General features: G+C 40.2%; 1 protein-coding gene across 23 annotated transcripts in view; it reads left to right on the forward strand.

The window, feature by feature from the left end:
* The window catches only part of limch1a (LIM and calponin homology domains 1a), a 148,475-nt gene that overhangs the window by 32,471 nt on the left and 90,010 nt on the right, over window positions 1-25,994 (forward strand). The window lies entirely within an intron of this gene.

Here is a 25,994-nt window from a genome sequence, read left to right on the forward strand (position 1 = left end):
GTCTGCTTAAGAGGCCACATTCCCTTTCAGTGACTGATACAGCATAGTTATATTACACTGAATGTGCCACTGCTGTCTTGTGCCTCTCCACGATTGTGTGAACATGCCCCTAAGCCTGATCTACTGACTGGGTGAAATTTTCAAGAAACTTACTACGAAAAATAGTTGCATTAAAATAGTGTATTTCACATTTCAGGGATTTATAATGTGCTTTATTCCCTGCTTATGTGGGGCTTTCCCAATAATTTCCACATGATGCTTCCGGTTGTCTGAACTCGGTGGATAATCACATGGAAACAGTTACAGGTATTCCCTCGTGGTTGAGGTACGGAAGAAACCACAACTGTTTACATAGCTTGATAATCTTGGTGATGATAGTCTTTTCAATGAGCTGTTCTTAAGTAAAGAGGGAAATTTTTCTAGAATTTGAATTTCTGCAAAGGGAAGAGACAACGTCTTTTTTTTTAATCTTGTGACCCAAGAGATTAACGTTTATGGCTTACCTTATGGAAAATAATGCCAGTTTCAGAAAAGTAATGTCTGTGTGACAGGATGTTTCGGCCTGTGTCTTGGAGCTGCTCAGCATATTTTTATCCGGTGATGAAATACTTGTCTTTATTTTGTGTCCAAATGATGCACTCCAGGGTGTCCGGTGTGGCTATGCCATCACGGTTCTGTACAGCTGTGTGGGGAAAATGTGAATGACTGTTTTTCTCTTACAGTTTGTTTTGGAGTGGAACTCTAGTACTGTATACTGCATAGTGTTGACCCAAGTGCCATTTTCACAGGTTCTCACCTGTTGCTCTTTAGCATTTTGCATAGGTTTACCACATAAATTAAGTGTAAATTAAGAGACAAACAAGTGCAAGAGGCACAGTTTATTTTGATAGGTCAGTACGAGTCATGAGAGCAGACAGGTGCCAAAAAAGCCAGTATTTTGTTCTGCATCACATTAAAAGTATTCATTCAGTCTGATAAAACTCAGACCTTTTTTGCCATTGACATCATGTGAAGCATATTCATCTGCACTTATTGGCCATTTACATTTACTTCAGATTTATAACAGTATAATATAATGGGAGGTTATGGGTCAACCACATTTTCACATTTACACATTTACAGTATCTGTCCCAGTTAATGATGAACTACATTCAAATACCTTTTTGTGAAATGATTTGCATGGCAGGTGTGCTAGAAGGCCTACCTTAGCTTTTTTTTTCCATTACTGCATCTTGTAAAAAGGCCAGGACCTACAGTATAAAGACTGCTCTTAACAGGTTTGGGAAGAAAAAACTAAACAAGTTAATCATTTTTAATTTCCTTTGGTTTGGCTTTAGATGTCAGATATTTAGTTTGGGATTTTGTTTCTTTTGAAGCATCCCCCACTCTTTCATTAGCTGAGCTCTCTGTTACAGTCCTTGTGCACAGTGTTCATGTCTTCTGTGCTGATGCCTGTCCTCAGAAGAGGGCATCTGCTCCTCATTCACGTCGTGAGGTCCGCTGTGCCAGGGCAGGGCCAAAGCATTCGAAGGAGGATGGGTACAATTGCGAGCTTACCAATAGGAGGTTATAGGGCTTGCTTGCTGCAGGGTCTAGGGGTCTGGAGCTGTAACTGGAAGGTTGTGAGCTCAGATCCAGAGAGGCGCTGCTATTGTACCCTTGAGCGAGGCGCTTGACCCGAATAGCTACGGTAAAAGTAGCAAATGTATTTAGCTTTGGATAAAAATGTCAGCCAAATTAATTAGTAAAAGTGAATTGTAACCGTTTGGTCCTGTGGATCTCTTTAATTTCATTCGAATTAAAATGAAAGGGGATTGCGAACCTTATGATGCTCAATTCAAACCGTTCTGCAATACGTCTTGTACTGCCCTTCACTGAAATTCCTCTTCTGTGATGATCTCGGTGATTAACTGGCTACCTGTGACCAGGCTATTCCTGCAGGGTAAGAATAGGCTCAGCAGGAATTTGAGTGGCTCAGCCCCCATGTGAGCTTTGCCATTTTTAAAGGCTTCCTGGCCTGACGCTGCCTGAGGATTAGAAACAGGTGTCAGTGGAAAAGGTGGCACTTTTCCCTTCTTAGTCTGATTGGTTTTAAAAAGATTAAACCTGGAAATAGTTGAATGTCACATACCACATGGCAGGATCTCTTTTCTAAAGCTGTTTTTATACACTTTAAGCACCTGTTTCTCCATCAATGTGATAAAATATCGGTGGAATGATGGAAAGGCCGTTTACAGCTGATGTATGTTTCTGCACCTCATAAAGCGGATGAATAATGAAACTTGAAGTCACGTAGCACCTTAATTAGCGTTTAAACTCGGAGAAAATAAGAGTGGGTGCATTTTAGCTGGCAAGATACTACTGTACATGTTCTCTAGAGATATACAGTAATTAAGGAGGAGTTAATCAAATAAAGTTTTGATGGTTTGACAGCAGCAGGACTGTTCATTGTTTTCAATGCAAAAAATAACATTTTACAGAAATCCTTGGGAGGCCTGCATTGTTACTTGGAAAGAGTTCAACCTGTGCAGCACTGGACATTGGAATCTGTTTGCCTTTTAGGTGGCTGTCTAATTAAGTGTCTGCCCTGGAAACTGGAGAGGTGTGAATTTCCTGAGGGGCCGGTCAATGAATCAATAAGCTGTCTACCACACACATCAGACAAGTGCATGTGTTCAGAGCAAAGTACCAGTGACATCTCGGCCCCAATTTTACTGTAGAAAGCCTTAAATCATTGGATCGGGACTATTAAGTCTGCTGTTTCTGGTCTTGTGCCCAGTCCCTGCCTTAAAAGGCCAGCACAGATAAGGGTACAGTACCTTGTTAAAATAAGAACATTTTGATCTTTAACCTTCATTGCTCACTCCCTTGCAGGAGAGCGGTTGTCCTACAGGCTTCATGGGGAGCGCAAGCCTCTACAGTGTTCAAAGGGTAGAAGTGGAAACGATAGGAAATGGTGAAATACGGACCCTTTTAAAATCTCAATGGTTTCAAAGTATAGATTAGAGATATGGACTTTTATTGAATTCTTGACATGTAAAACACTTAAAAGAATAAGGATCTCCTTGGGTTCTGTATCCTAAACTGTGTTTCACAGAAGTTTAGTTCCCCCTTCAGTTCCTGTGTGCGCTCAAGGGTGACTTTAATGTTTACATGCCCAGATATTAAAAAGTTCCTAAGTTTATTAGAGATTGGAAACCTTAAACCCATAACTACCATTTTGCTGGATCTTCTCCGTGGAGTTAGTAAATCTCAACTAGTTAGTTGAGTTGTAGTCTTGTTTTACATCCTTTTCCATTTTAAATAGTGTCAAGGGTTCTGGGATTTCTTTACCAAAGACGGTGTTTTGATCAGCTGCGCTGACTGTATTGCAGAACTTGAATTGCATAAAACAACCGCATGAACAAAGCCGACATCTTGAAGCCGTTTAGAGATCATGCCTGCTTGTTTCTTTCCAGCTCTCAGGAATAAGCTAGCCTCTCCTGTACAGCGTTGTGGGAGCCCAGATTTCTCATGTCATACAGTAGATCTTCCGTTTTGAAGGACCCACATGTCTGCTTGGCCTCCCCTCTGTTGCCCTGCGACTTGTGTGGGGGGGCTTGCCGAGAAGCTACAGTGAACCCAGTCTGGGGTGTGATGAGGTCAGACAGCTGGTTTGTAGCTGGCTCGAGGACAGGCCTGGAAGACCAGGAAAATGTTACACACGCAGAACTGCTGCCATGTGAGGGTTTTTTTTAAGGAGGGGTAGTTGGGCAGCACATGGTAGAACAGGATATTTTAATGTAGTCTTTCCTCTAGTGATAGAGGCTTTTATTACAACAATCTCACACATCTTTAATGTGCACCATGCAATCATAAAAAAAAATAATGCATTCGTCTCTTTCCTTTTGTATCTGGGTTGGGCAGAGTACTTTATTTTTACTTCTCACACTTATTGCCTGGGATATGAAATTTGCTTATGTGGGCTAAAACTGAACGGTACAGTATGTTTTATTCTGCCCCATGGGAACAAAGAAAAGAGCAAATGCTAACCTTGTTCAACAGTTCAACGGTGAAAAGGTTATCGATTTTGTTGCAGGTCAGCAGATGCTCTAGGAAATTGCTGCCTGTCTTCAAGAGTTCCATTTTCTTTGCTTCTGAAAAGTGCCAGAGAAAATGTTGAAATGAACAAAATTCAGGTTTCACAGGTATGGACTGTGCGGATACATACAGTATACATGGCTTTTTGTGACAGTTTGACCCTAAAATACCTCGGTGGTGTGTGACTCAGCAGACAGGTTGGTCGGTTTACACAGGACTTAGAAGAGTAGTTGAACAGCATTTGGTTCTTGTCTTTGAATTTCGAAACTGTTATATAACTTCTTGGACTACTCACAGGGAAACACCAAAAGAGCAAACAAAAGACAAGAACTTATTAATTAATGTTTGTTTCCAACCAATTCATCTGCCTTTAGAATTTCCATGGAAACATCCCTGAGGGCAGCCAGGAAGTCTGGCATTAAAGTGGAGAATATTTTATTTTGATTAAAAGAGGTTCCTATATGCTTTCAGCAATCGCTTTGGGTGTCATAATTGGACAGCCAGGACTTGATATTAGGAACAAAAATAGCAGAAAATGTCTTTTCATCTATTTTTTCAGGTACATCTAAACTATAATCAGTGGATTTTGAAATATTCCGCGTTGCTTGCAGTACTCTGGTGTGGACAGTGTTTTTGTGTTTGTACTCGGTGACTGAGCGATAATTAAAGACCAACTGAGAATATTTCCTGTGTGCTGACTGGCGTCAGGCCTGAAGAGTGCTGCTTTCCCAGTTGTTGATCAAGAGCCAAGGTCCTGGGGTTGTTGTGATGTGGTTGTTAAGAAGACAACTGTTGGTTGTGTATTCGTCAATATCCCACTGCAAGTATCTACATACAGCCAACTAACTGGTGATATACTGTATCTGCATGTATGCAGGAAATTACAGTAGGTGTGTTCTAATTATTAAAACTTTCATTATCCTTGTATACCATTTTTGTACTATCTCCAGGTAAACACAGGTAGCATTTATGAATGAAACCTGTTGTCTATATAAATATCTACCCCATTAAAAAAATTAGCTGTAGACCCCCATTTTGGAATCTCCATTTGTGTGGCACTTCGGTTTACGGGTCCAAACACTGCTAGCGCACATGGGGGATAAGGAAGATCTTCTGTGATCTGCCCACCTTCAGGCCCTTAGTCTTTTTTATCCAGAGGTTCAACACCAGTTAGAGTAGAATCGCATACCTTGCCCTCAGCCCAGATTGCTTGAGAAGCTACAGGGGTTGCTGTGCAGACGAGAGCCGAGAGAGCACTGGCTGGCTAATCCTACCTTACTCTTCTCGGTTGTTGGCCAAGCATGTGCCACCATTTGGGGAATACCGATCTGTATGACCCAGGCTCTCAGACAAGGTTTTTTTTTTTTAATCAAGACTAACTTTCTGTTTCTATTTGCAACTTTTCTGTAAAGACCAGAATGGGGCCCCTCTAATGGAGGGAGAATGGAGTTCTCTATGCTGATTCGGCTAGTTGTATACTGTATAGGCTGTGAAAGGGATTGCAAGGAAATGGAAATGTGGCCGCTTTCAAATCTGTGCTAATACTGTGCATGTAGAAAGAAAAGTAAAAAGCTGCCATGTGCCATATTCCAAATGTATAAACCTCTCTGTTCCTTTGCTGACTTTACCTGCTGATTTGGGTGCTGCTCTAGACTTTGTTACTCATCTCATATACTTGTGGAACATTTGAGCACTTCTGTTTCCACTGCCTTGTATCAGAGGACCCAATACAAGGCCTACAGGATTGAAGCGATGTTACCTTCACTTCCTCGAAGCCTGATCTGGGCAGGTCTGGACCTGCTGACCTGAACGGACTCTGAGGAGAATCGGGTCTCTAGTGAAAGGTGACACTTGCCCATGAGGTTCCGCCTGCCCCACAGACGGCGAAGGTCCCGTCGCGCACTTCACAAGATCAGGAGTACGAATGTGCAATCCAAAAGCAGCTTAAGAGGTCTAATGTACATACAGTCCCCTAGGTCTTGTATCATTGTACTCAGGTCAAGAGTTTTAAAATGAAGAGCTTTGGGCTGCCTGTTGTGAGGAGCGGTGCTACAGTATGCAAGCCTGATCTGCTACATGCCTGTTAAGTACAATGCGTTAACACCTGCCAGCATGTCACGGTAAGCACTGAGAATAGTTGTGTGGCCTGCCAGCATGTCACAGTGCACTGAAACCAAATGCAAGACCCTTGATGCCTTCCCAATTCTATACTGTGGTCACCATGTCCTCCTCTCTAGACCCCAAGGGGCTCACGTCAGGAGGATGTTGTATAACGTTGGAAGGCATCCTGCAGAAGCTTCCCGTGATGATCTGATGGGCGCGAGGGTATGAAAAAGAACCTGTCATGTGCTTCAGTAATTTGGGATCTCCTTGTTTGCCGGCTGCATTCTAACCAACCGAGGGACTGGGCGTGCTGCTGGAATACGCCTGGCAGTGTATGTTGCCGATGTGCTAAACAAGAGAAAGAACACTGCTAGGAGTGTTGTGCCTAGATCCACTGTCTGCAGCAGGCTGTTTAACATTCATCCCCACATGCAGCTCTGGGTAACTCCCCACGCAGGTGTCTGGCCAAAACTGCTTTATAAAAAAAGCTCTGAGAAAAATATCTTGAAAGCTGCTTTTTTTTTTTTTAGTATTTTGTTAGAGAATATGCTGAAGGAAAAGGATAAAACCCATCAGTTCTGAATCCTTGCATATCAAATATATGTTTGGACACCTGGCTTGTGAATGTGCCAGGAAGATTTTCTCCTATATTTTGAAGATCGCTTGTGATTCAGTGAAATGTTTGTATGTGGCTGTGGTCAAATATCTGGTTCATTTCAGTTCTGAGGTGCTCAAGATCCTGGATTGGCAGTCTGTCAGGGTTACCGTTTAATTGTAGAAACCCCCTTATGGATTTGTGTGTCAGACTGTGGACAAATGCCACTGGAAGTGCCTCTTTTCTATTTGGCCAGCCCCCATGGAAGGTGGAACTTCACTGTGTTGGGAAAGGCCTTTTACTCTACTGAAGCAAGGTTAGAATGTACATTGGACGTGCTGTTGGTAGTTGAGCTTGTGGATTTTTTACTGAAAATAGAACTCAATCTTCATCTCCTACATACATGTAGATAGTTAAAGCTTTAATCATAATGGGTAAAACACATTTAAATAACACTCTATTAATAAATGGATCATGAACTGTTTGAATTTGGGGTTAATTGTAAAAGCAAAAAAAAAAAACCCACTAACATTTGATTAGAATGAACACCTGTTTGTTTGTCAGCAGGAGTTATAAAAAGAAACTTATCACATGAACCCAAATTCTCTTCAGGAAGGATAACATTTGGGACTATTGGCAAAAGCAGTATCCTGTACGAAGACTAGAAAACAGACTAAAGAGGCTTGGTACAGTACCTCCAACTCCCCAGAAAATGTATACAGTTTCAAGTGAAATAAATATACAAGAACTATATACCCTGATAGAACTGATCCATTTTATTCTGGAATTGAAGATCTGCCAGAAGTATTCAAAATCCCAGAATCCTTAAAGACCTTGACAACGTTCAAATTTATATCCTAGCCTCTTTCACGGAAATGCCTTCTCGTGATCAAATGGATTAGACAGGCCAAATGGCCTCCCCTCCTCTCCTTTGTACAGTATGTATGCAAGTTCTTACTGGTTAATATGCTCCATGAAAATATTTAAAATATTACAAGGCCTCAGAGTTCCCTCTTATTAAAGGGCTTATAAGAATAAAAAAGGCTTCAAAATTTTAAAGAAAATTACCTATGTTGATCTCTAAATAATACAAAGTACCCCCAGTTCTGATTTTGCCAGATTCATAGGTTGGAATGTTGTGAATGCAATGCAGCTGACTTTGTTAGAGTATTTTTCTTATTTTGCAGAGGAAGGTTCAGTGCCCTTGAAAGTGCTCTCGTCTGGTGCGCCTTATGAGACGTCAGACCTGTGTAATGATGAATGGTCTTATTTGATGACCAGGAATGGACCACACTTTGCAAGACTGTTTTTGCTCAATGTTTTTTTTTTTTAAACATGCCACGGTGATGTTGTGCAATTTTTTAACGTTCTTTTTTTTTTTAGTTGAAAGAACAGCTGGAGGAAAAATAGACTTTAAAGCTTAATACATTTAACCAGATGGAATTCATCTATATTTTTTTTTTTACCAAAAGGTTGCTTATTGTAGTGTCATTTGATTCATTTACTGAGACTGTAAACACGGCAAAGAAGGGAAAGGTTCAGTCTTCATCATTGATGTGAATGAAAATGTATTGTCCTCTTGTTACTTATGACTTTTCTGATGGAAATATCTGTTTTTGTTAAGAAGTCCATTGCCAAATTGGTCCATTCACTTGGCCTGGTCTCGCAGAGCACATTCATTCTGCTTGTAGTCTTCAGTGTTGGGTAGCTCTGTAGATTTAAAGTTAGTGAACTAATTATACCTGGACAGTTTTAAAGCATATTGCTCTTCTTTCTTATTTACGTTTAGAGAGTCACTGTTGGGGGGGGGGGAAACACCTCAGTAGTTCACCTCTGCTTTTGATGTAGTTTGTAAAAATGATCTAATTGTTGTGTGTGAAGCTAGACCTCAAATCTTGACCTTGATTTGTTGAAATATTTGTTCTTTTGTTTTTCCAAAAAAATGGTTTTCATACTAACCAGGGAATTCCAAAAGATCATGTTGTAGCTTCTGGCATTCCTTTATTAAAAGCATTGGACTGTTTTGAAAATTACCTCTAGATGCCATAATCCTAACCAGGATAAGTGAACCTAAAACTGATGTATGATTACTTCATATTTGTCTTTTACTGTATTGCTGTACTTTATCATCTTGTTGTCTTTAGCCAGACTTTGCTTGTACACTGCACTACGTTGTTTCTCGAACATTTTTTTTTTCTCGGTCGTAGAGATGAGGAATCAATTATGATTGAGCACAGAAATTCTCGATTTTGTCCAGCAGCTTTTCTGTGGATCACCTGAATAAAATTTTAAATGACCCATTTGAGAATATCTGCTGTACAGTATAATTATATAATTATACTTAGAGATGCCAAATACAACTCTTGTACCCCCTCTATTAGCGTGCACCAAAAAGGATTGTAAGCAGTGCCAGGCTTAGAATGAATTAGCTTATTGGTAGTAATAAGTGTTAATACAATGGAAAAACAGATTCCCTGCTTTATCAATGCAAAACATCATCATTTAAGGTGTTTTATTATAAACTTTATTGTATAGCATGACTTTTTCCTGAATCACTTTTCTAGCTTGTGGTTTTTCTATGTGCAGCCTGTTAACGGATTTTAGACATTGTCTAAAATATACCGTAAAAAAGTTGGGTTATAAATAAAATCGGAAATAGTTTAGACAAAATAGTTTGGCTATACGGAGTGTTAATCTCATCTGAACTTTTTCCAAATCTTCATCGGCCTGAAGAGCCCTGCTGTCCTGTTTGTAAACTTCTCAGGCCTCCTCCAAAATGCAGACGAAAAGGGCTCCAAGAGGGACAACAGCTGGGAAAACCTTGAATGGATCAAGCCATGTAAAAGCACAGAGGTTTGAGCCATTCAGGGTTTTTCCAGCTGCAACCCTTTGGCTGCCGAAGCAGGAAAAACAACACTTCTTCTGTTGATCTGCGTGAGACTGTCTAGTCAATTCGATTTGGTCTTGAAATATCTGGCGCCGGATGTTGGCTTGTGCCGCACACAAGATGGCCACCGGGGTCACTGGTGCTGAGTGATGTGGGTAACGGAGGGTGAGGACATTCCCTCTCAAGATGGCCGCACCTGTGATTTACTTTCAAAGAACAACAAGCATACGATTTTAAGGCTTGTTATAAGTAAATGGTTAAGTCATGTGAAGTGCGTATGTATTTTTTAATCTTATTTTGGATTCTTTGGGGCTAGGGGTTTGTTGAAGGCACTAACGGAGCAACTGTCAAGCTACACTGAACTTCTTAACTTCTCTGAAAGCTGGAGAATTTGACCTGAGTTGTTAACAGCTTCCTGTTGGCTGCATGTGGCAAGGATAAGTCAAGATGTCTCGCCAACAAAATGTCAGGGGAGAAATTAATGTTTGTTGTGCTGTAGCAAGCTTTTGGCTCGTTTTTAAAATGAAGCTGATCGCGTAACGTAAATTATGCTATATGTTTTTGTTTAACTACAAAAACTACCATACCTCTGATTTACTCATCCTTGATTAATTCTGCCAACCAGATGTGACAGCCATGAACCCAGCTTTAGCTGTCCGACCATTTCATTGTCCTTTATTAAATGATTACATTAAAGCCTGAGCTGTAACATAATCAGTTAAGCCTTGTTTCTGAAGTTTCATTTTGGCTGTGAAATGCGGTTTGTTTTATCCAAACAAATTTAGTTTTGTGTTTGCTGAGGCATTTTTATCATTGATAAATGCGTATTAAATCACCAAAGAGCAAAATCAGCCTAAGCAATAAACATTTTTTTTGTTTGTTACATTGTGTGGCATTTTCCATTAGCTCACATTGCATTACATTTGACTAAATTTGGAAAAATCTTCAATTACTGATGCACAGCTGAGCTACATTTTCTCAGTATAATACCTGAACATTTTTTGATTTTAAATAACTTGACGTGACTGGACACTGGGGCTGTTTCTGCCATTAGTTGAGTCGTGGTTCCAGCAAACCATAGAATTGTAAACCATCTGTTCACCCTTGGTGTTTCTTAATAGCCACTGATGGTGATCTTCTGCTCTCCATTTTTCAACAAGAATGTTTCTTGACTGTGTCTAATTGGAAGAGATGGCTTAAAGCTACTTGCAGCAAATCCCAGACTGTCACATGAAAATGATGGATCTTCTCATAAGAGAGGAATATTGCAATAAAAATCTGCCAGGAAAAGAAAAAAGTTGCCAAAAATCCAGAGTGGTTCTGTGGTTTTCTTTAGATTTATTACAACTATTTGTGTCTTTTAGATGTAGAAAGAATTTTATTATAATAGCAGTTGCTGCTATTATGGAACATCCATCTAATTAAAATATTCTATGGTAAGAGTCGACTAGCTATTTTTGGTCCCAGAGAACATGGTATTGCTCCTGAAGAAAAAAAAAACATACAAAATTATAATTTTGTGCAATATTTATATAATATAACCCAAATATTTATTAGTTACTGAAGATAAATAACCTGCAAGTGCACATGGTAATGATTTAAAATCCTTCATATTAACATCAGACAGTAACTGTTTGCCAGAGAAGCTATGTCTTGGCCAAGCCCCTGAGAGAGAATGGAAGAAGCAGGTCTTAAAGATGAGATGTCTCCCTTCGCGATAGTCTGCACGGAAGAGAAGGCAACCTGTTTTACAACTCTCCTCTCCCCAGCTCCTCTCTCTTTCTGGCCAAGCAATGCTGTTTCAGGAGATGTCGCCAAGCTGTGCTATTCAGGGAAAGTAGGGCGAAAATCTTCAGCCTCAGTCATCAATTTTCACATCTTCCCTGCGCCGGGTCTCTGGGGTCTGGCTTTGCTGCAGATACTGCAGTACGGAGCAGAGATTCCAGTTTCGAAGCTTTTGTATCGCACAATTTCTTCCCAGGGATTTATATCAGGTGACTAACTCTGCCTCTCTGTAACCAGTAGTCGTTTGGTTTAAAAATAGGACTGCTTGGGTTAGACATGCTGTTTCTAAGGTTAGTCTGTAAAGGGTTTTTCTGAAAGCATTGACAATTCTTCATAGCTGAGAAACGGCGTCTCGGGCATTTGTCAATGAGTTTCTTTTTTGAATGCCTCTGGTTGGTTTGGTCAGGTAAGGTGGTTTTTACTCCAGACCAGTGAGCACATTCTGAACACGCAGTGACCTTGTGCTCCAGATATAGTTTCAGCTGTTCATCTTGGGTCCTAAAACTAAGCCTTAGTTTGTTCTGCTCCCTCAGCTGTCGTTTCCTCTTCCTGTCTCATTTGCTCTTCAGGCCTCTCCTGTTAAAAAAGGCTATGATTAACTCCAACTCTTCACAATTAAAAGACAGAGACTGGCTATGATACAGACAGGCCATACTGTATATTGTTCCATTTTAAGATGCTTTTCACAAATCTGGATGATCCAAGCTTTAACAAGCTATACAGTAGCTTTGCTTCTGTAGAATTTCCATGAAATGTTCTTTAAAAGGGTAGCAGTACAGTTTACACAACTGACTGAAGGTCCTCTGAATGCGATTGACTTTTAAGACCTTTAATCAAGTTGAAAATAAGAATGGTCTTCAAGGGGAATCCTCAGTCTTTCAAATTTTATTTCCCAACAAATTCCAACAGATTATTTTAAAATAACAATAAGCAGGATTTTAATAAAACTCATTGCTCTACTGATAAGGAATTGGGGAAAAAAACCCCAGGAGATCTGCAAAAATAAATTTCCTAGAATAAATAAGAATAATACTTCTCTCCCAGACCTGGGATATACTATACAAAAGACATATAAAATATGTACAGTGTCTGTACCAATATGAAATGATTTAATGAAATTCTAAATTTTTACTCGGTGCTTTGCTTGGAGTCATTGTAAACGGAGATCTGACCCCAATGAGAACAACTTTTTCTGAAACATTTCTGTTTCCACAATAATTGAATAACTTCAGCTACTGTAGATGTTCATTATTTCTTATACTATACACATCTTTAGATCCAAAGAGTGAGCTATTATCTATGCTTTGAGCCTCTTAAAAAAAAAAAGTGCAGAAATAGTTTTATGATAGAACCTTGTAAATATGTACAGTACCAGACTTTCATTTCAAGCAGAAATGAAAGGTAATAATTGAAATTGTGTGGTCTATAAAGTAGAAGAGATGAGGTTTATTTTCCTCATTCCCAGCACATTCAGATCTGACTTTAAGGACCCCTGGTTACACTGATTCAAACCCTCATGCAAAGGTGCATAGAAAGGTCATCCCTTCTCTGACACATTGGCAGTGATGGAACCCTTGTGGTCTAGTCAGCATCTCTCTTCTGCAACATTTAAGACAAATCCAACTGCTTGATGACCTGAGCCGAGTTCAGCAAGCCAGCTGCACGAGCCCTGCTTAGAGAAGAAAAGGCTGCTGTTTTTCTACAAGAGCCCTACTTGGTCTCGTCTTCTGTTATACGACGTGTGATTGTTGTGTAGCCCTTCCAGGTGAGTTGCGGTGATGAATAACCATTCGAGTGCGTTTAGGGTAAAAATGTGACGCGTCCTTGTAGACTTGCGTTCCCTAGGTGAATTGCACTTGACAGGCCGGACATCTCTCTCTGGAAAGGTCACCAGATGACACGTGTATTCCTGGCCTGATGGGGAATGCCCAACCAAGGAGTGAAGAGAGCACCATTCTCCCTCGACTTATTTATCTCGGCCTCTTAGTTGGTGCCTGAAGACACTTGAGCAACCTGTTTCTTTTGCAAATGTGTTTCAATGATACTGCAGAGACCTCTTTAATCTTAATTAAAATACAGTTTTATTGGTAATGGTCTTTCTGGGCATGGAAAGCAAAACACTCAGTTTTGAAGCTGATGAATGGTATATTTTCCGTGCAGAAGGGCTGTGATTTTTCTGTCCTAAAGAAGAAAAGTAGACTGGGGAGGGAAAAAAAACCCTTCAAATCATATCAGCCTGTCTAGTCAACTAGTGCTCTTCAAAGGCTATCACCATTTAGCTACTTAAATACTGTTGACGCTTTTTATATTTGGACTCTGGACTTCCGAAAGCACATTTTTTGCTATGTTCCTGTCATATTCCCTGTAGGGGAACACTTCTTTCACTTCCCTTTTGAAGTGTGATCTTTGCTTCCGAAGTCCCTCCTCAAAATCTGGCTCTTTGAAGTAAATTTCAAACATATACAACATTTCACTCCATGAATAATGTTGCTCTTCTGAATAATATGCATGTTAAAGGTCCTTGAGAAGAAAAACCTTTGAGCCTTAACAAGGGTGTCTTCATGAATAGAAATTGAAACATTTACTTCTTCAGGTTGGACATTTCTATTTTGTAGTGTGTGTGTGTGTGGTTTTATCCAGCTCCATGTAAAATGCATTCATAAAGATGTGATGGTGATAGGCAAATTAAACTTGTGGTACTGTAACTGCCATTGTACTGTATTTGAGATGAATTAAACTCGTCTGTTTACAGGTTGGGAAGATCATGGAGGGCATGATAGTTTATTAAATAGGTAATTTAACTGTGCAAATGAACTTTTCATTGGATACTTGGTTCTATATAAATCAACTCTGTGTTGATTACTAGCATACTGTTAATGATAAATAGCCTGCTATTGTCTATATAGGGAGAAGGAAATTACTACTGAGAACGGCACATATTGGTACAGTATATGTTCAGGTGGGTAGCTGCGTCCGCATGTATAGGCTGCAAAGGAACAAGTGATAGGTTTATTCCATGCTGAAAAGAGAAGAAAGAAAATACAACTTTTCGGCTGTGGAGCCATCTTCAGGTGTGAGGTGTGGGCGAAATGTTTTCTTTCTTCTCTTTTCAGCATGGGATAAACCTGTTACTTGTTCATACTGGTATATACCTGGTAATCTGTAACTGCACAAATTGTATGTACTGTAATCCTTGTGTGTCATGGTGGGTAAAAGTAAATTCTTAAACAAGTGCAATTTCTGATGTTTGTGTAGACATGTCTGTTTGTTATATGGTAGAGTATTTGAAATGGTACTGTATAGGCACATGCTGGCTAATTTGTGTAAAGATATTTGTAATTAGTTTTAGTAGTGAATGTATCGCATACTGTGGATATTGGCAGGTTGAAAATGTCAGAAACATGCAGTCATGGGCATCTAGAAGCATTTCACATCATGACCGGTTTCCACCTAAGCTGGTTCTAAAGCAAGCAGTGTTGTTCTGTCATGGCCATGTGAAAAAGGAAGTGCAATCATTTGTGCTTTTGGACAGTGGAATTTGCTGCGGAGCAAGATCATTTCCCCTGTCCCTTATGAGCAGAGGGACAGATGTTTTCAGCTCGGCCTAAAACAACGGTTCCCAAATTTATATTGTAATTTAAAGCAGGTTGCGCTTTCAGATTGCACAATCGGGTGCTCTTGTTTTTCTGCGCCCAACTGTTATTAATTAAAAGCTCAAATAGTAGTATACATTCAAACCACTTTGAATTCTTTCCTGCATAGTTCTGGCCACCTTCACATTTTTTGTTTTATACAGCAAAATATCTATTTCCTTGCACTGTGTGCTGACAGTTCCTTAAAGAATTAGTTTTCGTCTTCTGGCAGACGTGTGGAATACAGGCCTGCTGTAGATCGTTATGGTGTGAGCACTGGGAGTGGTACAGATGGAGAAGGAGTGTTCTGATGTGTGTGGGCAACACAAAAGATGAGAAAGCATCTGCTTGCAAAGGGTCTGTTAATTAAAGCTCTATGTCCCCTTTTTAATGGAGCAGATGCTCTTTAAATTTGCTTTTTATTTGTTATTGTATGAAACATTAAATATATTTTAAAAATTAGGTCATTTTCCCCAGATGTCTATTTATTCAAAACAGTTTCTTAACAAAGAGCCTGTTTCCCCCCAGCCTGTATGAAATAATTTGCTCCTATGAAAGAAGTTGTTTTGATTTGCTAATAATAAGCCTACAAATAATGTCCTTGATGTCCAACCAAGCGAAATGCACCGTGTTAAGTTTATAGCCTTAACTATTAAACCTTTCAATTTAAATGTACTGTATGGAAAGGATTGCTCCATTTTGAAATGAGTGGTGTTTTGGCGTTGAGTGAGGACTCGGCAGTTATCACAGCACTGGGTTTTATTAATTTGTTTTGGAAGAGGAAAAGTTTGTTCAGCGTTTCTCAGTGACTGATGATGCAGATCCCTGCTGGGACTCCATGCAGTGTAGCTTTCCCAGGTAATAGAGCTATAACCAACAAGGGGAGGATACTGATAGTCTAGTCTGCTATCTGATTGGCTGAAGGGAACAAATACCTTCGCCTACAGTTCAGCAGGTGTGCATTACATTAGCACAGAGTGTCCTGTGGAGCTAAACTGGCGAGAGTGAAAGATTAGTCTGTAAATACTTCAGTAAAGTGAATTATCTAGATTAGGGATTACTTGTGTAAAGTAGATGAGTTCCTGAATGAGCAGGGCATGAGAACTTGTTCAGATTATGCAGTTGGTGGTTAGGTAAGACTGGTTTTGTTCAGTGAATGTGCGTTTAGGCCCATGTGATGTTTGAAACCCCTCTGTGGTGTACGGGTTAAATGTTGTGAAGAGGAGAAGGAATTCTATTTTTTTTTCTGCGCGTGGGTTTTAAAAAGGAAGTTTTGTCCGTTCTGGAAGGAAAATGCAGATTTGCTAAAAGGGAAAATGTCATGGGACGTTGAAGTGTAAGTAACTTCATTGACCCACAAGACGATGACCGTTCGGTTCTGCTTTTCCACTGGATAGTTGGCGATTTTAGTTCTGCACCTTTCCTGCTAAAATGGTATTTCCCCAGAGTAAAGTTAGTGGCAGGCTGATTCCGATCAGCAGTTCTGCAGCCACCAATTTAAGAATAATTTAGAAAAATAGATTTTTTTTTTTAGATGTTGAAAAAGTCACTGACTGACCCTGCAAAGCGGACACTGTACAAGGCAATGGGTCTGAAAATTTCTGCATTTTTGATAATCTGCCTCAAAGCATTTGGTTTTAAAACATTGTACAGTACCTTCTGAGAAGCAATCCCACATATGAGAGGATACAGTATATGTAAGTGATGGAACATTTAGAATATACAGATGGCCGGTACTGAATGTTCTTATTGTTTTCTCTGTATGCTTGTGCTGAGAGAGAAATATGCATTCCTATTTTTCCATCTGAATTGTCTTTAGAATGTGGTTGAGGGAAATTAAAGAGCAGAATAGTACTTCAGTACCTAAGAAACACAGACTGATGGGGGGGAGGATGTATTGTTCAGCAGTCTAGAAGGAGCTCTTAAGTGTTGTTGGCACTGATTTTGCTCTTATTCTCTAGTCAAGTCTGAAGACATTGCGCAAAGTTTTTCTGAAAAGATTTTCTTTGTACCAAATTCGCAGTGGTGAACCTACAGTATTAACGAAACGGCTTCACTCTTGACATATTAATATGTAACATCCTCGTTGTCCATTTGATTCGAAGTATGTGGTTTTCTCTTCCTCTCTTTGCATGTAAAGCATTTTCCTTACCGTCGCATCTGTCCAAGGCCTGGAGTCAGTTTATGGCAGAGCCGTTCCAGGCAGACTGCACTCAAGCCAAGAGGCAGAGTGCCGATTTGGTTCCATCTCTGATTAGTGGTCAGTGGTACGTTCTTGTGCTCAGGGTAGGGTAGTGGTGGTTAGGGCTGTGGTATTGTCTCTGCTCCAAGCGCAGGCGCTCGGCCTTCTTGTGCTCATGTAGGCTTGATCTGGTAATGTTTTTGTAATGAAGTTTTGTCTTGTTACGCTCTTTATTTGGCTTCATTTCTCCCTTTCAAGTTGTTCCACAAATGCGTGTTTGTAACAATGTCAGAATGTCCTTAATTACCTTGGTAGCTATGATATTTAAAATGATACATCGGCCATTTTTTTTTTAGAAGGGGCAGAAATGGAGCTGTTGTCTAAATGCCAGGTTTGTCAATGTGGTCTGGGAGTAATCAGTGGTTTTATTAGCCAGTTATGTTCTTTCTCTGCACCATTTGTTGATTAGAATAGAGGTTTTCACTAGTAAAGGAGCTCAAAGTAGAAGTCAAATTTAAAAAATAACATAGCTTTATTTGCATGGCCAATGAAGTAAAGTTTTACCAATGCAATAAGAGCTGTATTATTATTTATGATTATTTGGGAGACTCTCTCTGTTCTTCAGGAGGTCACAGAGGACAGACCCATTGAAAACACATGAAATTTCTAACATCCCAATCTTCTAACACTGAGGCTAAAAGATGCGTCTTGGCATGAATGTACAAGCAAAGATGTCTTGAAGGAGTGGTGCTTTCTTCTCCTTGGGGGCAGCTGTGAGGGTATGACTTCAGCCTGCTGCTGGACAGGGGGAAAGCGGTGATCAGTGGTGGGTCAGGCTGACCATGGGACTGGAACAGTCCAGGTACTCCATGTAACACATGGTTTTGATTGGAGGAGAGACTGGGGAAAGCCTGAGAGCAGGACAGGAACTATGGATGGGACTTACCACTTACTCATAGTACTTAATTAGGATTCATTGCATTATCACCACATTTGGGGATGCTCTCTTGAAGTACAGAATTAGTACTTAACCTCTTTGTCCACGCATTTGTGGAACAACTTATGAGGGAGAAATGTGCCAACTAAAGAGGGTAACAAGACAAACCTCATTCTGTAAAGCACTTGGAGAAGCCTCCTTTAAAGGTGCTATATAAAATAGTTTATTATTATAATAAGGCATATCTACAATGGTTAGAGTTTTTTTAATGCAGGAGTGTAGTCTTTTATAGCATTATAGAGGAGTTTATACAGAGTAGGAAAGTAAGAGTCCAGTAGTGTCTGGCATCCTTGCAGAAGTTTCTGCGGATTCTTTTGCTGATGGTTGTGGTAGTACACAAGTGAATTTGATACATACAGTAAAAGAGGAATCTGTTTACAGGTGGCATTCAGTCACCAATACTGGAATTGTCACATTTGGAAAAAACTCTACTGCTAAATGTTATTAAAGTGGTGTTGAAACCCTTCAAATTTTATTTTTTAGGTTTTTGGAGAGAACCTTGCTTTGGAGAAAAAATTAAATGTATTACTTTAGTGGAGAAAAGTGATTGGGATAATGTTGTGGCATTCTTGAGAAATGCCAGGGTGGAAATGGATCACTGGAATTGTGCTGAGAGGGTGAGTTTCAATTTGACGAAGCTGCAGTTTTCTTTCGACAGAGAGCGTGAACCACGGGCCTTGCCAGACCAGCTATCTTTGGTAATTATCCCAGTAATTTGGAAAATGTCCTCTACTGAGTCATTGGGACTGGAAACTGTCAAAGAACCTGACAATCTTCTTTTGTTTGTTGAAAGCAATTTGGTTGTATGTTTTGACCAGTGGGTGGCCGAAACTCCATGTGCAGAATTTCTGAGAAGGCCGTTTTCCGAAGTCCCTTTTTTTTTTTTTAAAAAAGGATTTTTTATGGAAACTTCCAGTTCTTGTAAGGGGTTTTCAGTCCTTAGGCTGTTTCCTCTAAATCCTGCCACATCTTCCACTTTGTTAGGATGTGCCAATCTTTACTGAGATTAACTACACTTATGCATGCTATTTTTATTCTACCACAAAATCATGGCATCGTGGCTCTTCTGTATTCAGCCTGTTTTAAGCAGCTCTTTTTCATGGTTTTCAGACAAGTAGTCAAAAATAAAGCCCATGTAACTGAAGTTGTTGTGAGTCTTTTTTGCCTGTAAGTATAAAGTACATTTCAAAGCTGTATCCTTCAAAAAGATAAAGATATGCAATTCTATATGAAGTTTAAGTAGGGAGCTGCGTCAGTATGCGTAGTCTGTAAAGGAACAAGTAAAGTCTATGTAGAGCTTTCTTCAGGTATTCACCTGGCGAAAAGAGGCATCTCTTTTTTTTCTTTTCAGCATGGAATAAACCTTTACTTGTACAATTCTATATGGTGACATCAATATACAGTGTCTTGCAAAAGTATTCAGACCCTTGACCCATTCTCTCATTTTACTGAATTACAAATCCTACAGTACATTGAAATTGATATTTTTATTTCTAAGCACTGAAACTCAAAATGAATTATTTTAATGTGATGTTGTTTTATATTGGAAAATATTCTTAAGAAAATAAAAAAACTGAAATATTCTGTTTGCATAAGTCTTCAATCCCCACATTATAATATTTTGTAGAGCCACCTTTTGCAGCAATAACAGCTTTAAGTCTTTTAGGATTGTGGTACTGTGTGTACCAGCTTTGCACACCTGTTCACGAGTGATTTTGGCCCACTACAATTGCGAATCTGTGGCACTATATAAAAATTGCAGTGCATAAGCGTCAACCAACTAACCTGAACAACTTACCCCAAAAGACTTAAAGCTGTTATTTCTGCAAAAGGTGGCTCTACAAAATATTAAAATGTGGGGATTGAAGATTTATGCAAACAGAATATTGCATTTTTTAAATTTTCTTAAGAATATTTTCAAACATAAAACAATGTCACATTAAAATAATTGTGAGTTTCAGTGCTGAGAAATAAAAATAGCACAGAGAACTAAATTTCAAGGTAGGATTTGGAATTCATTAAAATGAGAGAGTTGGTCAAGGGTCTGAATACTTTTGCAAGGCACTGTATAATGTAGACTTTTATATTTCGGTCGGTAAATTCAAAACCCATTTTAAGAATTTTTCAAAAGCAATTCCCTACTTCTTGTAAGAAGGTCCATGTCTTCTACCTTGGTGGTGGGAGCGTCCAGTTTTCTTTCTTGTGGTGCCATCTTGGAGTCCCCGAGTCCCAGTTGACTCTTCAGAGTTCAACTCTTATCAGTCTGACGTTTAAAATCTTTTCTCCAATATGAGACCGAGTGGGGTTTAAAGTCCAGCACGGGCTACTTGAAATCACCAAATGAAATCTACTCAAAACCCATTTCTAATAGTAAGCTAAGCGCTGTTATGTCAGGTACTGGATGCCTAATGAGCTCATCAGTCTTTGACAGTATGCTGTATCGTCCGTTTGTTCCCCTGGGAAGTTACACTTGGAGTGTTTGGTTCTGTGCCAGTTGACTACATGAAGTCATTTGTAAAGCTGCTTCAAGTCTTCACCTGCCTTCAATGCTGACGAATTCCTTGAAATAGTTGTGTTATGGGAAGAATAAACAAGGCCGTTAGCCCATCTGGGAATAATACACAATAAAAAAGGACATCAGCTGTACATCAGGATGTGCTTAAAATGTGCAGACATTAGTGCTTATTAATTAAGACAATGTAGTGGATAAGCAACTCTATGTAGGTTATTTTATAAGGGATTGCATGTTACCCTTCCTGTATGATAGTGAGACCTTTTCACTAGCCTAAAAAGGGGGATACATTTCTCTTAGAAATGCTAAAAATGCTGAATTTGAAAATTCAGCATGGTATGAGGATGCCTTGAGCCCATGGATGACAAATAACGTTCCCGACGGGTAGCGATCTTTGTTTTGAATAGGTCCTGTATTTTCCATGGAGTCATCAATAGTTAATGAAAGGCAGTGTTATAAAAAAAAAGGGAGAAGCAATTATACCCGCTGGTGCAGACATCAGCCTTCCGCTCTCTAGCATGCCTTTTAATTACCTGAGCTGATGACGCTGCGTGTCTGCTTCTGTGGGCGCACGTCACGGTCTGCCCGCGGGCTGGGAGAGTTGCCATGGAGATCGGGGTACCAGTGCCAAGTCTGGAGGGAGACCTGCCTGCGCTGTAGGTACAGTTGAGCTGGCAGATTCTGCCCCCCCCCCTGCAGAGCACTCTGATTCTAGGAGTTCCAGACCACTTTAATTGGTTTAACCCCCCTATAAAATGCATTCTTTGCGGCTTTTTTATGTAAGTGCTAACATTTGTTCCTTTTCCTGTGGGGAAAATTTTTTTCAGAGCCCTGATGTGTAGGAACACAGTGCCATCCTTTGTCCGAAAGAAAACCTGGTTTTAGCTCACTTGCCGAGAAAAAATGTCTTCTGTCCATTTTGGGCAGGCAGGATCACTCCTTAATAGTTGTATGCTGGATTCTGATGTTTGAAAAGGGGGCAATTTAGTGTTTGTTTCATGGATGTCTTTTTAAAAAAATTAAATACTGTAACTTCCTCAAGTGATACAGCAGAAACCTGGCCAAAGTCTATTTCCACTTGGCCCTATGGTTCATGATTCACAGGGTTGGCTTTGTCAGTGTCTTTGACGATTCTGAGCACTTGTCTTAGATCCCTTTGTAGCTTTATCTCTTCAAAACTAGAAAGGTTCAGTTCCTTCTGCCTGTCAGCTCAAGGAAAAGTCCCAGACTTATTGCTCTAATCTGGATGGAATCCAGAGCACCAATGAACCTGTCATTTCTATCATTAGTGTTGTGTGCAATGTATTTAGTGTGGATTTAAGGCGATCCATTAAAAATGACTTGTTTAATTTAGAAATGTTAGTAATTGCAATATGAGTCATCTTAACTAATTATAGTATGTTAATGATGAAATACGTAAAGTGCTGTATAAAGACTTTTTTTTTCTGATATGATATTAAACATTGAACATTGCAGGGATCACCAACTGCACATTTTAAACGTATCCAGTTTAACGTACTGTATAAGCCACCCCAGTGTCTTTCTCCATCCCATTTTCTAATCTTCTCTGTTACCCTTTAGGGATCATGTTTATGAGAAACATTATTTTAGTGTCTGGCTGATCGGGGTAATGTAACTTGCTGTGCATTAGTATCACCAAAAGCGCCGGACTCTAACTCAAATGTTATGGTTTACAAAGTAAACGGAAAGGGCTAGAGAAATAACGATATTGGCCTCGGCTGGCTCTCGTAGTTGGGTCTTTGTTCTGGACCCAGTTCAGTTCATCTGGAGTGATGCAGTAGCAAAGAAGAAGGTTTTCATTCCGGACTGCAGACCACATGTATTGCAGTAATGATAAAGCTGGATTCAGTGGCTGGCGTGTTTCAGGGGCCAGCAGATCATTAGAACGTTCCCTGGCCGGCCTAGGCGCCATCTTCAGTCCCAGCTGGGGGGTAAGGATCACATCGCTGTGGGCAGAGCTGGCAGGTCTCGGCCGTGCCAGGGGCTGGGCGCCGTTCTCGTCACGGAGGGCGAGCGGACCGGTGGTTCGGACAGCTGTTCTGTGCAGTGGGTGACCAAGGGGCTCCTTCCCTCCTCACCACCCCTGTCTCTCTTGCTGCCTCGTGACGTTTGCAGGTGTGCCTGTGAAATAAGGCGTTCCAGGCCTTGTAAGCGGTTTTTGTTCAGGCCCAGTGGGCTGCTGGGGGAGGGGGAAGGTAGGAGATTGTGGATAATACAGTAAGTTCACATGGTCAGGCTTTTGAAACTTGGGAGGGCTACAGTTTTGAGAGACATTTTCTTTCCAAAGCTCTTCCATACTGTACAATGCTTTCCTTTTGTGTGTGTGTGTGTAACACCTACACACAAATTATTCAGAGGGAACATACATTATGCATGTGAGTAACTGATACGGTGAGGATAGGGGGATGTCCTTCCTGGTTCTGTCTATCTGCAGGAAAAGATTGAGGAAGACCCAGTGAAACTCGCAGGTGAAAATAGCATCCAACACCGGTACAGTAAATCAGCATTTCTTATTGAGAGCATCAGTAAAGAAATGTACTGGGTTTTTTGGGAGTTTCCCATTATATGATAAAATACTGTGAGTACCAATTTATTTTCCCTTTGTTTATTTCAACATGTTAGGTTATTATTTAATTCTTTGTTAAGAAAACAGTGTTATGTTTTGTGTTTTTTCTGTGGTTTTAGGCTTCACTCCATGTTTGAAAACTTTATTTCTTAAGAACAAGTAGATGGAGGCCCAATTAACACAGGCAGTGATATCTCTGTGGGGACTGTGTTATAATAAGGACCACCTCCATTTGGCTGATGTGTTGAAAAGCAAATAGGACAATAACAGCTGGAAGTTGAACAGGAAGCAACTTTCACAGCGTTGTAGTCTAGAAGACGGGCTGTGCTGTCGCTTCACACAGTGGGTGAAATTCAGAACAGATCTAGCAGAGTGCTGTCAGTGGTAATGTTGGATTTAAAATGTGCCAGTACTTGCCTTTTTTTGTTGTGTTTGTATACATGCAGCAAAAAAGGGCACTTCCCTCAAGGTGTCAGAGTAAGAAATAACGTGCTGGTGTTTTATAGATCGGAGTGATATTTAGCTGTACAGTATGTTGTGTTAATGGAAGTAAAGCACGTTCCGCTGACAGTACTCTTTCAGGCAGTGCAAATATTTCCAAAATGTTAGGGAGTTAGTGCTTTTCTAAATTTTATGGCCACACGTTTTCTACGAGTTGTAGGAAAGTTATAAGTGCTTATTTTCCCACTTGCATGAGTTTTGTGATGAGGTGGACTTCGTTTCTTTGAGTTTTGTTTGAGGCAGTGAGAATTTCGCAGTGCAGCGCAGCCCTAAAGGAGGATAGTACTGAAGGGGTTTGCTGAGGAGGCTATAGCGTTTACAGTGTGGATGTGCTGCAGCACATGGTCGCCTAGCAACCCAGGTCTAACAGCAGACGGTGACCAACCAGAAACTGTGGTTCTGAGGTGTTTAGAGGGTGCCCGCGTACCGCATTGTCAATTCTTATTTTTGATGAAGCACGAGTTTACCAATGCTTTTAAGAACTAAGTCGTCTAAGCACTTGGCTTCATGGTCAGGTTTGTTGAGTAGCCCTTGGGGCTTGGTAAACGGGGAGCGAAGACCTGGTGGAAGGCCTGTTACGTTTAGCTAAGTGAAATGGTTGAACTTAACCCTCATAGGCAAGCCAAATCGTTGATAGTGCCTCAACTCAGCAGAATTTATAAGGCCTCAGGTCTGAGCACCAGCAGTTGTTCTGCAATGAGGAGTTTTGGAGGTATGAGCAAGCTTGTGTGATTTTTCTTGTGACTGTGTCTATTTGTAGTCATGTTCCATCCATGTTTAAAGTAAATAGCCTTAATAGGAAAGTACCACTATTTCAGGACCACTTTACCTCTTGCTCAGCAGTTTAGAAGTGTATTTTATAGGAGAAATACTATGAGAAATATATAAGATCATTTTCTTGCCTTAATCCTAGTTTGCAGCCATTGAATCATTTTTCTGTGTAGTGGAAGAGAGATTGTGATGTAGAAACGTCTTTTCAGTGTAAAAAAGGATCGGGATTGTTCCTACTAGTTCTGAGTAGCCGGGAAGATCAAAGAGGAGTATTATCACTCTGGGGTTGGGAGGACTCCATGCAGAAGAGAGAGATGTAACAGTTTCCTTATGGTAGCAGTGACTGTGAATCCGTGACGGATTGTGCAGGGCAGCAAGTGATCAAAACCAGATCTTTGTTACAGTGAAAATCTTCAGGAAAGAAAAATTGGAAAATTAGGAGGCCGAACGTTGAAGCCTTTTGAGATGTTGGAATAGTCTTTAAAAGCAAAGGGCGGGTAGAGGACATCCTCATCTGTAAATGTAATTTAATAATAAAAACCACTGTAGTTTGTGAAATAACAGGAGTGTTTCCTTTTCACCCTACATTCCAGAATTATATAGGTTAAGATTTGTGTTAGCGTTTGCACACTCAGTTTTCAACACATCTCCCAGCACTTTCATTCTCCAGTGGGTTTTTATGTTTTTAGCAAAGATCTTGATTGGCTGATTGCAACTTCTGGGACTGTCATGCTTTATTCCCGATGTACTGTAACTAAACATGGCCGCAGCAGAATAAATCCGAAAGTTTGATAGAAGCAAATTGTCTGCTTAATGAGAAGAAAATACTTCCGTATCCGTTGAGCTGTGCTCCACCGTGCGGCTTGACAAAGACCAAAACAAATCTCTGAATGCAGCCAAATATCAGGGAGGGAATAAAAAAGTGGAAAATCCAAGACTGGCCAAGTCAATCTCCTGATTTAAATCCAATTGAGCATGCATTTTCCATGCTGAAGAAAATTGAAGTCAGAACCTCTCAGGCATACACAAAAACTCAGTGGCAACAGTAATGCAACTCAGATTTTTGATGAACTTAGTGAGTCACAGACGTCATGAAGTTATTACAGTGCCTTAAAGGGATATACAAAGCATGTGTCCCAGTCCTTTCGGTCACTTGGCAACTGCTGGATTGAGCACACAGTATGATTTTGTTCTCATTGGTTGGAAGGGATTCACCCAAAACAAAGCGTATATTGTCCGTATGCATTCATTCACATTAATCTCGTGATCATAAATATAAATTGCTCATCTGTGAAGCAAAAAATAACTTTGGCCTTTGCTGTCCCGGTACTGTTTGTCGATATCTGGCGTGTGAATCTCTCG

Source organism: Atractosteus spatula, chromosome 1 (genome assembly GCF_055471065.1).
Source record: "Atractosteus spatula isolate fAtrSpa1 chromosome 1, fAtrSpa1.hap1, whole genome shotgun sequence".
NCBI classification, from domain to species: Eukaryota; Metazoa; Chordata; class Actinopteri; order Semionotiformes; family Lepisosteidae; genus Atractosteus; species Atractosteus spatula.